The 14,856-nt window shown below is 46.2% G+C and overlaps 1 protein-coding gene across 2 annotated transcripts in view; it reads right to left on the minus strand.

The window, feature by feature from the left end:
- The window catches only part of RAB11FIP5 (RAB11 family interacting protein 5), a 265,942-nt gene that overhangs the window by 128,743 nt on the left and 122,343 nt on the right, over positions 1–14,856 (minus strand). The gene's annotated exons all lie outside the window — the stretch shown is intronic.

Raw genomic sequence — 14,856 nt, forward strand, 5'->3', positions numbered from 1 at the left:
ATTGGTGAATCCCTAGCTACAGGCTGCTCCCCAACACAAAAGGGGACCAACAGACACTTAACCAGGTACCAACGGACACAACAATATTGGTGCTGTTGGTAACAGAGGGGAAGACAGCCTGAACCCAAAGAGGTCCTAGGTTGGAAGAGTTGGGTTCTAACCCTCAAACAGGTTCCTGAGGACAGACCGGCCAAACCTACTGTCATGTCAGCCATCCCTATCCAGACAGTAAGGGGATGAGAACATATGAAGAGAACTCCACGACGGAGCCTTGCAGATCTCCTCCACGGAAACTGCTCACAAGTGGGCCACTGATGCTGCCATGGCTTGGACAGAATGAGCCTTGACATGACTCAAGATGCAGTCCAGCGTGGGCATAACAGAAGGAGACACAATCTGCGAGCCAACTGGATAGTCTCTCTTTGGCAATGGCAACGCCCAACCCGTTCTTATCAAAAGAAACAAAGTTGGGTGGACCATCTATGGGCTTCTATCCGCTTCAGATAGAAGGCTAAGGCTTGCTTGCATTCCAAACTGTGTAGTGCTCGTTCACCTTGGTGCAAATGGGGCCTGGAAAAGAATATTATCAGGTTGACTGACCGGTTAAATGGAAATCAGTTACCACCTTAGGTAGGAACTTAGACCACCCTGTCATGATAGAATTTGGTATAAGGTGGATAAGTCACTAAGGCCTAGAGCTCGCAGACCCTGCATGCTGAACTGACCGCCACCAAAAATATGACCTTCCAGGTCAGGTACTTCAGGTCACGTGTACGCAGCGGCTCAAAAGCAGCTTTCATCTTCTGAGCTAAAACCATTTTGAGGTACCAAGACACAGCAGGCGGCCTTGTGGGAGGCTTCAACTGAAGTAGACCCTGCATAAAATGTACAACTATAGGCTGTACAGAGATGAGCGTAACATCTACACCATGGTGGTAAGCACCAATCGCACTAAGATGGACCCTAATGGAGTCCATCTTCAAGCCAGCCTCCAATAGGTGTAGAAGGTAATCAAGCAGTTTTTGTGTGGAGCAGGAGAACGGATCTAGGGCCTTCTGCTCACACCACATGGAAAACCTCCTCCACTTCAGTCTGTAGGACTTTCTAGTGGAAGGCTCTCTAGAAGAAACCAAGACCCAAGACATCTTCCAAAAGATCGAACAGCTGCAGAATTAACCTCTTAACATCCAGACTATGAGTGACAGGGCCAAGAAGTTGGGATGCTGCAGCCTGCCCTGACCCTGCATGATGAGATCTGGGGGAAGTCCCCAGATTGATCGGTCTCCGGATGAACTTCCCCCCCCCCCCCCCAAAGGAGTGGAAACCAGACCTGTCTTGGCCAATGAGGGGCTAAGAGAATCATAGTCCCTCTGTCCTCACAAAGCTTCAAGAGAGTCTTCGCCACTAAGGGAATCGGAGGATACGCATATAGAAGACCTGAGCCCCAATGGTGGGCAAGGGGCATCTGAAACTTGTTTGCAGTCTGCCTGTGCAAGAAGCAGTACTGAGGTGCCTTCCTGTTGCAGGGGGATGAGAACAGATCTATGACTGGGCTCCCCCAGAGGCAGAATACCCAATTCGCTACCTCCTGGTCCAGGGACCATTCATAGGGTCTGAAGGCTCGACTCAGCCTGTCCGCTACCATGTTCTCCATCCTAGCCAGGTACATGGCCCTGAGCACCATCCCGTGGGACAGGGCCCACGACCAGATCTGAATCACTTTTTGACACAGGAGATACGATCTTGATGATATACCACATTGCTACTTGGTTGTCGATCTGGATCAGGACAACCGATCTCTGAAAGCCCATAGCACGTACCTAATCACCTGGAGCTCCAAGAAGTTGATTTGACTTCTGACAACGGCCAACTTTCGATCGGTACTACAAGCATTAATATTTGCGAGCACTGATTATTGTAATGCACTTCTACTAGGTCTTCCATACACCTCATTAAGACCATTGCAGGTTCTGCAAAACTCAGCCGCAAGAGTCTTAACTGGCAAAAGTAAGAGAGATCACATCAGCGAAACACTGGCTGAACTACACTGGCTTCCCATTGAACAAAGAATTCAATACAAAACACTGTGCACCATACATAAGTTAATACATAACGAACATGCAGACTGGTTAAATACAGCCCTACGTGTACACATCCCTAACAGAAACCTAAGGTCAGCAAACAAAGCACTCCTAACCATTCCATCAGTCAAAACTGCAAGACTAACACAGGTACGAGAGAGAGAGCACTATCACTGGCAGGACCCATACTATGGAACTCCATGCCCCTAGATTTAAGACTACAAAGAGACAGCAAAACCTTTAGAAAAGGTTTAAAAACCTGGCTCTTTAAACAAGCTTTTCAGAAAGAGAAGGGAGAATAGAAACCAGGGACAGGCAAAGCACGATCAATAAAAACATCAACACACACTGCTGTATTCACTAAGTGTGTAGTCTTTAAAGGACAAGTCACAATTTTAAGGTTAATTCTGTAATAAAAACCGAGATAGAGACATGGACATGATTAATTACATTTAACATTATTGATCACTAACTATGTTACCGAACCTTATGGCACTCTTGTAAATGTGCAAATCACAGTGTCATTAATTTTATGTGCCTTGATGTAAACCGTTGTGACGGTATCCTCCAAACGACGGTATAGAAAAGATTTAAATAAATAAATAAAAAATAAATTTGACATGAATGTTCCTGAGCAGAACATAAGCCTTGGGTGCCAAGCCCATCCATATGAGCTCTCCACCCTAGGGTAGATGCATCTGTGGTTAACACAATTTGAGTGGGAAGACTCCAAAAGGAAATTTCCTGTTCCAGATTGGAATGTACCCACTACCAGGACAAGGAGTCCTGGAGTCACAGGGTGACGGGGATGCGATCTTGGAGGCTCTGTGTGGCTTGCCGGCATTGAGACCTATGGAATCAGGAAGTACCTAGAGTAAAATCCACACCCTCTTTGCCGTGGTGGAACGGGCTCGACCACTCTGACCATTAAGAGGAGGAAAGCTCCGCTAGTAGTACTTCCTGATATACTACCAGCTCCCAACACAGGCAAGGAGGGCAATTTGGTGGAACCACCAATAGATTTAATCAGTACCCCTGATGGACAACAGACAGAACCCACTGGTCTGGGGTTACATTGGGCCACTGGTTCATAAAGAACTGCAGCCTGCCTCTGACTGGAAGGTCCATCGCCCCGGGTACGGGTGACTGGCTGATACTTCTTGCAGTCCAGTCAAAACCCCATCCCCGTGTTTGACTGAGGAGCCGGCTGGGGCTTGGTTGCTCGCTGCTCCCTGGCACAACCGTGAGAGCTCTGATGAGGTCAGGATTGAGGAGGCAGAGGATAGTATTTTCTTTGGCGAAAGGACTTCCTTGGCCCATGACTCAAGGCCTCCTGGAAGAGGACAATGAGTCCAGAGCACTGGCAGAGAGTTGATGGAGGGTCTCATGATGGTCCCAAAGTTGGGCCACAGTGTCCCTCAACCTATTTCCAAAGAGATTCTCTCCTGTACACATCAGTGAGTTTTTCCTTTACCTCCGTTCAGAGATCAGAGGCCCGCAGCCATGTCATTCTATGGGTGCAGTTTCCCGTTGCAGAGACTCTCGATGTCACACAGACCTCATAGTTTCCACAGCCCAAACCCTTGCATACCAGCGACATGAAGGTGTCTTGCTGCTGTTAAGACAGCTGCTCAGCCACCTCCTGCATCTGCTTCCAGATGTCCCGCAAATGTTGGCTCATGTAGACCTGGTAGGTAGCGATGCGGGCAATAAGCATGGTACCTTGGAACACCTTCCTCCCAAGAGCATCCATGGCTCTGTGGTTCTTCCCCAAGGGCGCCAAGGAGTGGGTCCGAGAGTGCTTGGCTCTCTTGACGGCAGATTCGACCACCACAGACTGGTGGGAAAGCTGACACTTATTGAATCTGACAGCCTTCTGGATGAAGTAAACCCTGTCCGCCTTCTTATTGACAGGAGATACTATGAGGGGGTATTCCCAAATCCTCAGCAGCAACTCCAAAAGGATCTCGTGTACCGGGACCGCCACTATCTCCTTAGGAGCCTCCACAAATTGAAGGATCTCAAGCATTTTGTGCCTGGCATCCTCCTCCATTAACACCTGGAATCGGATGGCCTCCACCAACAACTTCACAAAACCTGTGAAGGTTAAAACTTCAGACGGAGATTTCCTTCGCTCCTCTGGAGGAGAAGGGTCTGATGGGAGACCATCAGAGTTCTCTGAAGAAGACTCCATCTTATCATCCCCCCAGGAGTCATAATGACCCTCATCTTCACTGTATATCACAGGGAATGGGGCCCTAGGTGCTCAGCCAATGTCCAGAGGTGCAAGTATCGATGGAACTGGATTGGGGGGGGGGGGGGGGCGCAATAGGCCTTGCAATCCCACTGGTCTCTGTGGAGCTTCCTCAGAGAAGGAACTGGCGACAACCATCGTATCGGTAGGAAGTGGCCCTGGTGCCCCACCAGGCACAGGTCTGAAAACTGAAGCCAGCTGGATTGTTAAGGCACCGATGAGCACAATGAGCTTCTTCAGATGCGGTACAAGAACGGGCAGTACTGGCTCCAGTTCTGTCAGTGCCACAGGACCGTGGCCCTGCAGTGCCCACTCCACCACTAGCTGGACTCAACACTCCAACTCCTTCTCAAACATTGCAGATGCCAACACAGACTGGGAGGAAGGAGGGGTGGCCAGATCTTCCTCAGACCCTCTAGGGGGATTGGCGACTGGCACCAGGACCAGTGGAGATCATCATGGACTTTGGGCATCAATGGAGGACTGCCACTCCTTGCCATGGGGTTGCTTCGGGAACACTGCAGCAAAAGCTGGTGCATCAACAGGGACCAGTGCCAATGCTTCTTAGGCTTCCCTCAATGCTCAGCCTGGTCTTTCCCTGGTGCAGAGGTCTAAGACAATGAACTTGGCATCCTCGTTCCAGAATAGACAGATAGTGATCAGTCTCCGGTGCTCCTGTCCACCTGCGACCTCGATGGAACAGACAGTCCTGCCGACGTCTATAGTCAGGTATTCATCAGTGCAGCTCTGAGGTCCTTAGATGCACATGTCACCACTGCTAGGTCAGACTTCTTCAACCCGAAGAGATGCTCGATAAGCAGCAACCCTGGATGTCATGCAATACCCCCAGGCCGAGGATGCAGACTTCATGCGGATCAGTGATCGATAGGGTCCACGGGCACTAGGGGCATCGGCAAAAACTGGACATGGCCATGACAGAGCAAAATAAAAATGCCAAAGGATTGAATGGTGGCAGTGGGCGTTGATAACCAGCGGGCACAGAGGCACCGTCACCACAGGGGAAATCAATTGCGAAAGCAAACTTACCTGAAGATGTCAAAAACCCTGACTGGAGATACTACAAGAAAGCACCAAGAGGAAGCCGGCAATGAAAAAGAGAGAAAAAAATTGCAAAACACGCAAAATTGAAGTTTTCCACTAGGCCAAAAAGCCAAAAATTTTTAAGAGCTCAATCAACCGTGAGGCTCACAGCTCCATGGAAGAGATTGGAGAGTGACCCCGCATGGACGCATGGTATAGGGCATGCTGAGCATGCTCAGTGTGCCTAGTCCAAGTTTCTAGAAACTTTGACATAAGTTTTCCACATCAGGCTCCATCTGATAATGTCACCCATGTGTGAGGACTAAACCTGTGCTTGTGCTTGGAGAAAATTAGATTTCCTTTGCAGGCTGTGACAACTTGTACTGGACTAGTGTGCACATGAGGCTTCCAAACCATACAGGCTTCTCCTCCTTCACACCAACATAAAATTGTCCCAGTGTGAGAGGGTTTTTTTCCCCCTCTAGTACAGAGCCAAGTACAGAACAAGAAATTCAAAACATGCTGGGCACACCCATTAGGCTACCAATTGTAAAACCCAGCTTCCTGAGTATTTAGGCACACACCTGTCCATGTTGTACCACATGTAATGGATAAGGAGCAGTTTACATACGAGCACCGCTGCTCACCAGACGCAGTTTCGCACCACTCTCGCGCCTCTTCTACCAAGTTCTTACAAGTCTGATTTTTTTTTTTTTTTTTTTTACTAAAATCACAATACGTAATTATTTTTCATTCTATCTCCATCTGTTTCACAACATTCATGTCTCCTGTCTTCCTTTCCACGTATGTGCAACTTCTCCTGTTCCATCAGTTTCATATTTGCATTCTAGATTTTCACCATACTGTGCTTTTGGTTCCTTCACATTCTTTCCTTGCCGTCCCTCTCCCCAGTGCAGGCTTTGCTCTCCTCCCTCTCCCTATGCGTTTGCATCCACCCCCATAAGAAGCCGGTTTTTCGCTCCTCCCTCTCCAGCATTCTTTTTCATTTCTTTATCTCCTCAACCTCTTTCCTCCCCCCCCCACACCTTCTCTTGACCTAGTTAAAAAATTTCGCATGCTCCCCAAGTTCCGAGGTTTAGGCATTACGACCCGATATCCGCATTTCTCAGTCAGGGAACTCTTCTAGCTAATGTGTTTTATATACAGTAAAACCTGGTTCCACAAAAAAGTGAGCAGGCGGCCAATAACAGATGTCACCCTAAACAAACGCTTTAAGTAAAATAAAATAAAAAAATACTCTGTAGGTCAGGCAGCTTCCCCCCCCCCCCCCCCCATTACACTGCTAATGGCTTAAACTGAAAGCTGAAACTTCTACAGTAAAAGGACAGCCTGCAAGAGCCTTCCCGCTCTTTTTCCAGCTTCTCCCACAAGCGGTCATTATAAACATCTCGCAGCGGTCGCAAAAGGAGCTTCCGCAGGATTGCTGTGCGAGCCTGAAGAGGAGCACTGGAAAAACTATTCAGCGCTTCCGCTTCAGTACTGGACAAAAATCAGGAGACGTGAAGTAGCTAAATTCCCAGCTCGCAGCCGGTCTGCAAAAAAAAAAAAAGAGGCAGGGTGAGAGAGGAGGGGATGATGTCAACCAAGAAAGCTTGGCACAGCGTTTTTCAAAAGATTAGGCACTGCATTTCTGCAATCACATGCTAGCAATCTGACCTGAGTCACAAAACCCTCAAAGAAAATAAGCAGCACACAGAGATTCCAACTAATCTCCCAGAGGATGTGCCGCTTGGCGAGGCTACTAGTTCTGCAATGTCTTCTATCAAAATAAAACCTGCAGAAAAAATGCACACCGGGTGCATATTTAGCACTTTTGGCTGGGTGTCTAAACCAGAGAGCTTCCTAAGGCTCATTTGTAGAGGAGATGGTTTTGGAAGGACCTATGGCAGGAGAAAAGATAACAAAAAAAAAACAGATACAATAGTCAATTGTGCTCCTGTACTTCTGTGACAAGACAGCGGGGGCTTGCTGGCTGCAGCCCCACCACGTGCAGAACATTAACTTCTATTCACCATTGTAAATTGCAATGAGGGTTGTTTGGGGTTTTTAATTAACTTGTAGCCTCACAGGTCCACAAACAGCTTACTTTTGAAAAGTCAACAGACTGAATAAAGGATCCACCCCAGTCAGAAGCATCATAATAATTATACCTTATTTATAAACCACCTTTCCCAGCAAAAATTGTACCAAGCTGGAGTACAAAAATCAATAAATATGACAGTACAAAACAGACACAGACAATATAATACTCATGACACATGCACAATCCAATTATGACAAAAATGGCAATAAATGTATAATAAATGACAAACTAGAAAATAAAAAATGATAAAAACTAAACAGTAGGCAATTGCAACATGGTGAAGAAAAGCATTATATCATATTTAAAGGCCAAGATTTCAGGCCTCTTCTAAAAGAGCCAGTCCAATCTCAGATCACAGAGGAGCTGAGTCCAGAGCAGAGGGGCAGCTGATGCAAAAGCTCTGGATGCAATTCTAGTATGCTTTATAACTGTGCAGGATGGAACATGTAAGAGAAGCTACCTGGCTAGATTTCATACATGCAGACTCATAGCAGGCTAGCCTATCACACAGATAGGATGGATGCGGGCCTCCCAGAACCTTCAAGGTCGATGTTAACAGCTTAGATTTTATTCTAGCTGGCACAGGCGGCCAGTGAGGGTCATTAAAAGTGAAAGAGCTGCAGCTAGTCTCTCTCCTTCCGCTCCTCCAGTAATAAAGTTGCTGCTATAGCCACTGAAGGGTCACAGCTCTCACCAAGACCAGTTTTAGAAGTGGAAAGGAAATGACCACCAGGGGCTGATCTTAGGAGGGTGCAAGGGCCAAGGTGAATCAATTGCAGCAGGGCTCTTGGAGCACTGGTTGAAAGGAAGATAATAGTGTTAGAGGGGCTACCATGGTGGTGCTGAGCCCCCAAAATGTGGGGCCCGGGGCTGTCTTTTCTGATTTGCACCCGCTCCCCCCCCCCCCCCCGGACAGCCCTGCTGGCCATTTTCCTACTGGCATGAAATGTGTTCGGTGTTCATTTCTTCTCAAAATAATCACTTGAAACCTATGCTCCAAGAGACCAGAGAAGAGGAAATGTAGTACTGCTCTACAAGGGTGGGGACAAGAATAACATAGATAACTACAGATCTCTTAACTTTAACAACGGTGGGCAAGATAATGGAAGCAGTAATATACCTTGAAGCCAGGGCTTGGGCTATGGGATCCTAGGTAACAGTTCCACAAGGAGCAACTTGGCCAACAAAACTGATTGATTTCTTTGATGACATAGGCCATGTCTAATTTGGTTAGCTGAATTTCAGTAAAACCTTTGACACTGTTCTTTATAAGAAACTGGTCCAGGAATTGGAAGAAAAATTATAAACTGGTCGAGAAACTGGATTCAGGGCAGTAGTCAATGGGACCCACGTTCATGAAAGGAACTGGCCAGCAGGGTGCCGCAGACCCGGTGCCTCCACTGGGGAGACTAGGTGGGGTTGCCTAGAGCGCTAAAACTTTGGGAGGGGAAAAATCCAGTCAGTGCCAGGCCCAGAGGGGGAGCTGTGCCAGAGCCAATACCACCAAAGAGTGAGCTCTGTGCTGGAGCTGCTGCCAATAGTTAAGTTAGGGGAAGGGGGTGCATGACTGAAGGTTTGCCTAGTACACCAAATACGCTTGCACTGGTCCTGAGGGAGCCAGAGCAATTAATTTTAGGCATAGTCCTTTTCAATGTCTTTAGCAATGACATTATGGAAGGGCTAAAAAGAAGCGTGCTGTCTGCAAATGATATGAAAATCTTTAACAGAGAAGACGTGAATAGAAATAGATAAACCGAAAGATGACTTTAAAAAGTGGCAATGGCTTAGCAACTATGCTTTAATTTAAAAAAAATTGTGAAGTTATGCATTTGGTGGGGGGAGCATAAATCCAAGGGTCCAATACCATTTTAGAATGGGAAATCATCAAACAGAAAAGAAATTTGAGGTGGAGGGGTGAGAGAAGGGGTATCACCTCAGATGACCTCAGCCAGTCAGTGAAGAAAGCTAATAGCACAGGGGTGGCCAACTCCGGTCCTCGAGAGCCACAGACACGACTGGTTTTCAGGATATCCACAATGAATAGGCATGAGATATCTTTGCATGCAATGAGGGGTAGTGCATGCAAACTAGCGCATGCATATTCATTGTGGTTATCCTGAAAGCCTGGCCTGTTTGTGGCTCTCGAGGACTGGGGCTGGCTACCCCTGTAATAGTATTTGGGTGCATAAAAATTCAGCACTACTAGGAAGAGGGAAGTAATATTAGCTCTGTACAGGTCTCTGGTAAGACCCCCACTATGAGTAAAATGTACAGCTCTAAAGACCACACCCCCAAATGGACACTGATATGGTGGAAGCAGTTTAAAGAAGGGGGCACTAAAATAGTGTACGGTCTCGAGCATAAACCTTGCAGTGAGACTCAAAGACCTAAAGATTCCCTCTTCCAAGTAGAAAGAAGGAAAACGGGAGATAGGACATATTCAAAGACAGAAGGTAACATTTTCCACAGAATGTAAAACTCAAGGACAAGGATCATCCAAGGAAACTAAAGGGAGGGTGGCTCAAAAGGAACATGAGAAAATACGTTTTCACTTGAGAGCACTATGGAACAAGAAGTGGTAGGAGCCAAAGCAGTGGGGGAGGGAGGAAGAGAACCAGAGATCAAGTCAGACATTCAACAGCACAATGGGTAGGCAGGCATATACAGGCAGACTGGGTATGCCAAGTGGCCCTGATCTGCTGACATCTGTGTTTCTAGGCATGAGGTTATTACAGGCAAGCATACAGCCTCGACCAACATCTGGATAGTAAGCGGGTTCAATCACATACATCATCCTTCAACTCGTGCTCTACAAAATACAAGTCTGCAATTCCTATCAGTTCCACAGGGTCAGCAGTCTTCTAAGGCCGCTTGCGACAGTGCCTGCTTTACAAAGAAGCACTCACTGCCACACTTTCAATACAGACTATGCACAAAAGAAAAGGCTTAACTACTTTAAAGTCAACCCCCTCTCCATCATGATATCACAAGAGTACTCACTAATTGCCTGTTGAATTGATTTATGCTCTGAGAATACCTTATTAACATAACTGTGCATTTCAGGAATGCAAAAACATCGGAAAGACCAAGAAAAAATGTGTTTGGTAGCTTTTCTAGGACTAGATATTTGCTCCACTAAACCAAGGCAGTCTCTGTTACTTTCACTATAATTGCATTTTATTTAGCAACATTTTGTAAACAGTTTGTTATACATTGATAATTACGGCGGCAATCCGTTTATTCTTCCAATGTATAACGTAACCGTGCTGCTACACAGATTTGCTGGTCTGGGAGTGGGTGGGGGGTGGCTGTGGTGGAAGTATATTTGGGGGGGGAGTGTATTATCTGTGGGGGTACTCACAGTTGTAAATGGAGCGATGTGCAAGTGTGTGTGGATTGTAGGCTTGCATGAGGTGTGTGTGTAGTGGGACAGTTGAGTGGACGTGTATAGCAGCATGCATGGTGGCAGATGAGTGGGAGTAATGTGTTTGTGGTGGGTGTGAATGAAGGTACGTGCGGGTGTGTAGGCTCTGAGTGTGTTTGGTGGGCAGGTGTGAGAGTATGCATGTATGAGAGTATGTAGCTGTGTGTGTGTGTGTGCTGGAGAGGGGGGGGGGGTATGTCTGATTATGTGTGCATGTGTCTTTGGAAGTGAGGGGGAGGTGGCTTTGAAAGCACTTTCTGGATCCATCCAACCTCAGCTGCTTAAATTATTTTTCCCTGTCTGCTTTTGTTGCTATGGACCAACAAAGAGCTAAGTGTGTGTGTTGGGGGGGGGGGGGGGGAGCTTTTGGAATTGAGCAGTAGTCAACATTCTAAGTTTCCTAGAGGGCAATGGGGCTTTTTTTTTCTTCTTTTGAAGCTCTGCTCTCTTAAAAAAAAAAAAAAAAAAAAAATTATATATATATATATATATATATATATATATATATACTGATCCAACATTTCTGGCTTTTGTACTCAAACAAAATAATCGCATTTTCTTGCTGCATGTCAAATTTTGTGAATTTCCATCCCTTTCAATGTTCCCTGAAAGCTGTGCATATGCGCGCACACAGCCAAGTCGTGAAACAATCACAAATAGAATGGTGTTTTAAAGAACACCGCGTACACATTTGTACACTATGTTGTGCATGATAACTTTCTTCCACTCACAGCCCTCAAAATATTAAGAGGGGACACTGATTCCCTCCCCACCTATTCCTTTTATATAATTCTTTCCAAGAGTCCATATATTAGAAAGCATACAAATACTGAACACATGCTCAAAATGCCTCTCCTTTCAGTCAAAGCTCTCAATGAGCCTGATTTTTACCCTCCCTCTAAACAAAACTCTACACTTCCTTTTACTATTTCCAGTCATTTTTGCTCCATCAAATATTATGGGGTGGATGCTGGCAGACCTATACCATTTTGTCCTGTGGGCTTGGTTGATTAAAGGTTTCCCCCCGTTCTATAGGAAAATCCCTTGTTAACTTAAGCTAAACCTGCGTCTGGAATCCTAGAAGCCCCATTTTAAACCCATCAGTTCTTTTCCCCGGCATCTGCCGCTGAAGCCCAAAGCTGTCCGCTACCACTGGGCCACAGAGGAGAGGCTGGTGACAGAAGAGGCTGCAAGGAAAGAAGGACAGCCAAAGAGAGCGACTGGAGCAAAGCTTGGAAAGTGGGATGGAGGGGAGAAAGAGGCCGGTGGGAGGAGAGCGCAAAAAAAACCAAAGGAAACACATTTATCCGAAACAAAAATAGATAAAAAAAAGTGGTTGTAAATGATAAGGGAAAACACATTTTTCCCTGACCCCTAAAAACATTTTGCTGGTACCTATATTTTTTAAATATTTTTTTCCTAGCCAAGCCTGTGTCTTGTATTTTGTTAAGGATGATGTCTTAATTTAATTTTATAAACATGTATATTCTGCCAATCTTAACTTCAGTTATCTTCACCAGACTGCAATCATAAAACGTGTAACATAACAGCATTAAAACACATAACACAACAATGGAGTCCAACAAGCAAAAGACTTCATCCACAATTCCCTACTACTGAGTAAGATACAGCATTCTGATTTAACACTTTCACTATTTAAGGCTTATCAAAATCATGCTTTAATTTCTTAGTGATTTGGAGAGCTTGGATTTCTATTGATTTGTCGTTGCTGGCTATTCCTGAACTCCTGCACTCCCCTAGACACACACAGCAGTTTGTTGAGCACGGCTACCTCAGCTTGAAGACCTGAATGTGATCGAGAGCAATGCAGTCTACTACTCTGAGCATAGAGCTGTGAAACCCGTGGAGTTAGAAGATCCATTTGAAGACAAGAGGGGATGAGTAGAGGCATTATATTAGTCTACTGCTCTTGAAAACACCACACTATCTGGGGGGGGGCAAACCAGCCACTATGACAGTCATAATACTAGTAAACATCAGTCCTTAGCTCACAAAAAAAAAAAAAAAGAGGCTGTAATTTTCAAAAAAGAAATCTAATAGTTCATGATTTTAAGAGATGAATCTGGGTATCAGTGAGGGTGATGCCACTGAGGTCCATAAAGGCTAATGTGGTGGGAAAGTCAGCAACTTTTTTATCGTGACAACAGGAGACTTCAGGATTTACAGAAAATACCAGGAAACAATAACTAGGTGGCTACAGTACACACAAAGAAGTTTCCAGAATTTCTTGAGCAACAGAATTATCTTATTCTGAGCTTTCATGAAACAACTGCATCTGGAACTTAAGGGAAATTAACAAAAGCTGATGCTGTAACACATTCTGCACTCTATGTTGCTTGCAGAGTCCTTCCTCTCCTTTATTGTAAACTGTACCTCGCACAGAGGAAAATGCAAAGTCACAACCCTAAAATAGCAGACCATTCTTTCTTCAGAATTTCATTATGCTACAGTACTTTTAAAAGAGGAAGTACTCTCAAGAAATTCCAGTAGCTACTTTTGCACTTCGTCAGGCTTCACAGTGCCTTCCAGTACATCTTTCAATATTCCTTATACAGAGGGTGCAAGACAGAAGAAAGGGCATAGCCATGCCTTGAACAGGTCCCTCCCTAAATATTTAAAAACAAAAAAAGGCAGAGCACATGCAGCTACAAATCTCCCAAGTTCTGGGGACATTATCAGGCCACAAGAAAGCATTGGGTGTGCAATGGGTGTAGAACTGCACAAGATGCACATTGCTGAGCATTAGGGTGTGCATTTGTTCCCTACGAATTGGGAATTCGCAACGTATACAGCCATATTTGTTGTATTCGTGGGGAAGCGAAATGTATCGCGATTCCCCACAAATACAACGAATCTTCGCCGAATTATTCAGCCGCCTAAAGGAGCCAATTTAAACAAACCCCCCCCCCCCCGCCCCCCCCCCCCCCCCCAAGACTTACCAAAACTCCCTGGTGGTCCAGCGGAGGGTCCGGGAGCCATCCCCTGCACTCACACCCTCGGCTGCTGGTTTCAAAATGGTGCCAATAGCCTTTGGCCTACTATGTCACAGGGGCTACCGATGCCATTGGTCAGTCCCTGTCACATGGCCATCGGCACCATCTTGTGCTCCTACCATGTGACAGGGGTTGACCAATGGCACCGGTAGCTCCTGTGACATAGTAATGGCAAAGGCTATCGGCGCCATTTTGATTACTGGCAGCCAACAGCCGGAGTGCAGCAGGTGGCTCCCGGACCCCCGCTGGACTTTTGGCAAGTCTTGTGGGGATCAGGAGGGTCCCCCAAGACTTGCCGTCCCCCAAGACTTGCCGTCGGCTGCCAGGGAATTTTGGTAAGTCTGGGGGGGGGGGGGGGGCTTGTAGTTAATTTAATTTTAGCGGGGAAACGAATAGGAATTAACATATAAACGTATCGGGGGGCCCCCTTGCCGAATGCAATGTATCTGCCCCCCGACGAATACGAATCCCGAATACAACGTATGGCGTCCCTCTGCACATCCCTACTGAGCATACATTATGCTAAAATAGCTTAGAGAGGAAAAGGCAGCACTTGAAGTGCAGAGAAATCTCCCCCCTTAGGATCTGTGGAGAATAGGAATAGGTACAGACATTTTTCTATAAAAACTTTTTTTTTTTTAAATTTAATCCCCAGCCAAAAACATGACACACACTCAGTCCCAGTCCCTCCCCTGTTCTTCCCTCCCACCCCCCTGACACTTTAGGTTAAAGTTTAAAATTTCTTCACAGGGCAGCAGTGATTCCCGGTCGCTCCTGTCCCTGTTGGCGCTGGTAGACCAAGGCTGGCACCACTGTTAATTTTTGCCATACTGCCCTGTGAAGACGTTTTCAACTATAGGGTTAGGTGGTCTGGGGATAGAAGGGGTCCCAGGAGTGGTTTGCAGGGGAGGGAGGCTTTTGTCTTTTTAAGAAACAAA

This window comes from Rhinatrema bivittatum, chromosome 1 (assembly GCF_901001135.1).
Source record: "Rhinatrema bivittatum chromosome 1, aRhiBiv1.1, whole genome shotgun sequence".
Taxonomy (NCBI): domain Eukaryota; kingdom Metazoa; phylum Chordata; class Amphibia; order Gymnophiona; family Rhinatrematidae; genus Rhinatrema; species Rhinatrema bivittatum.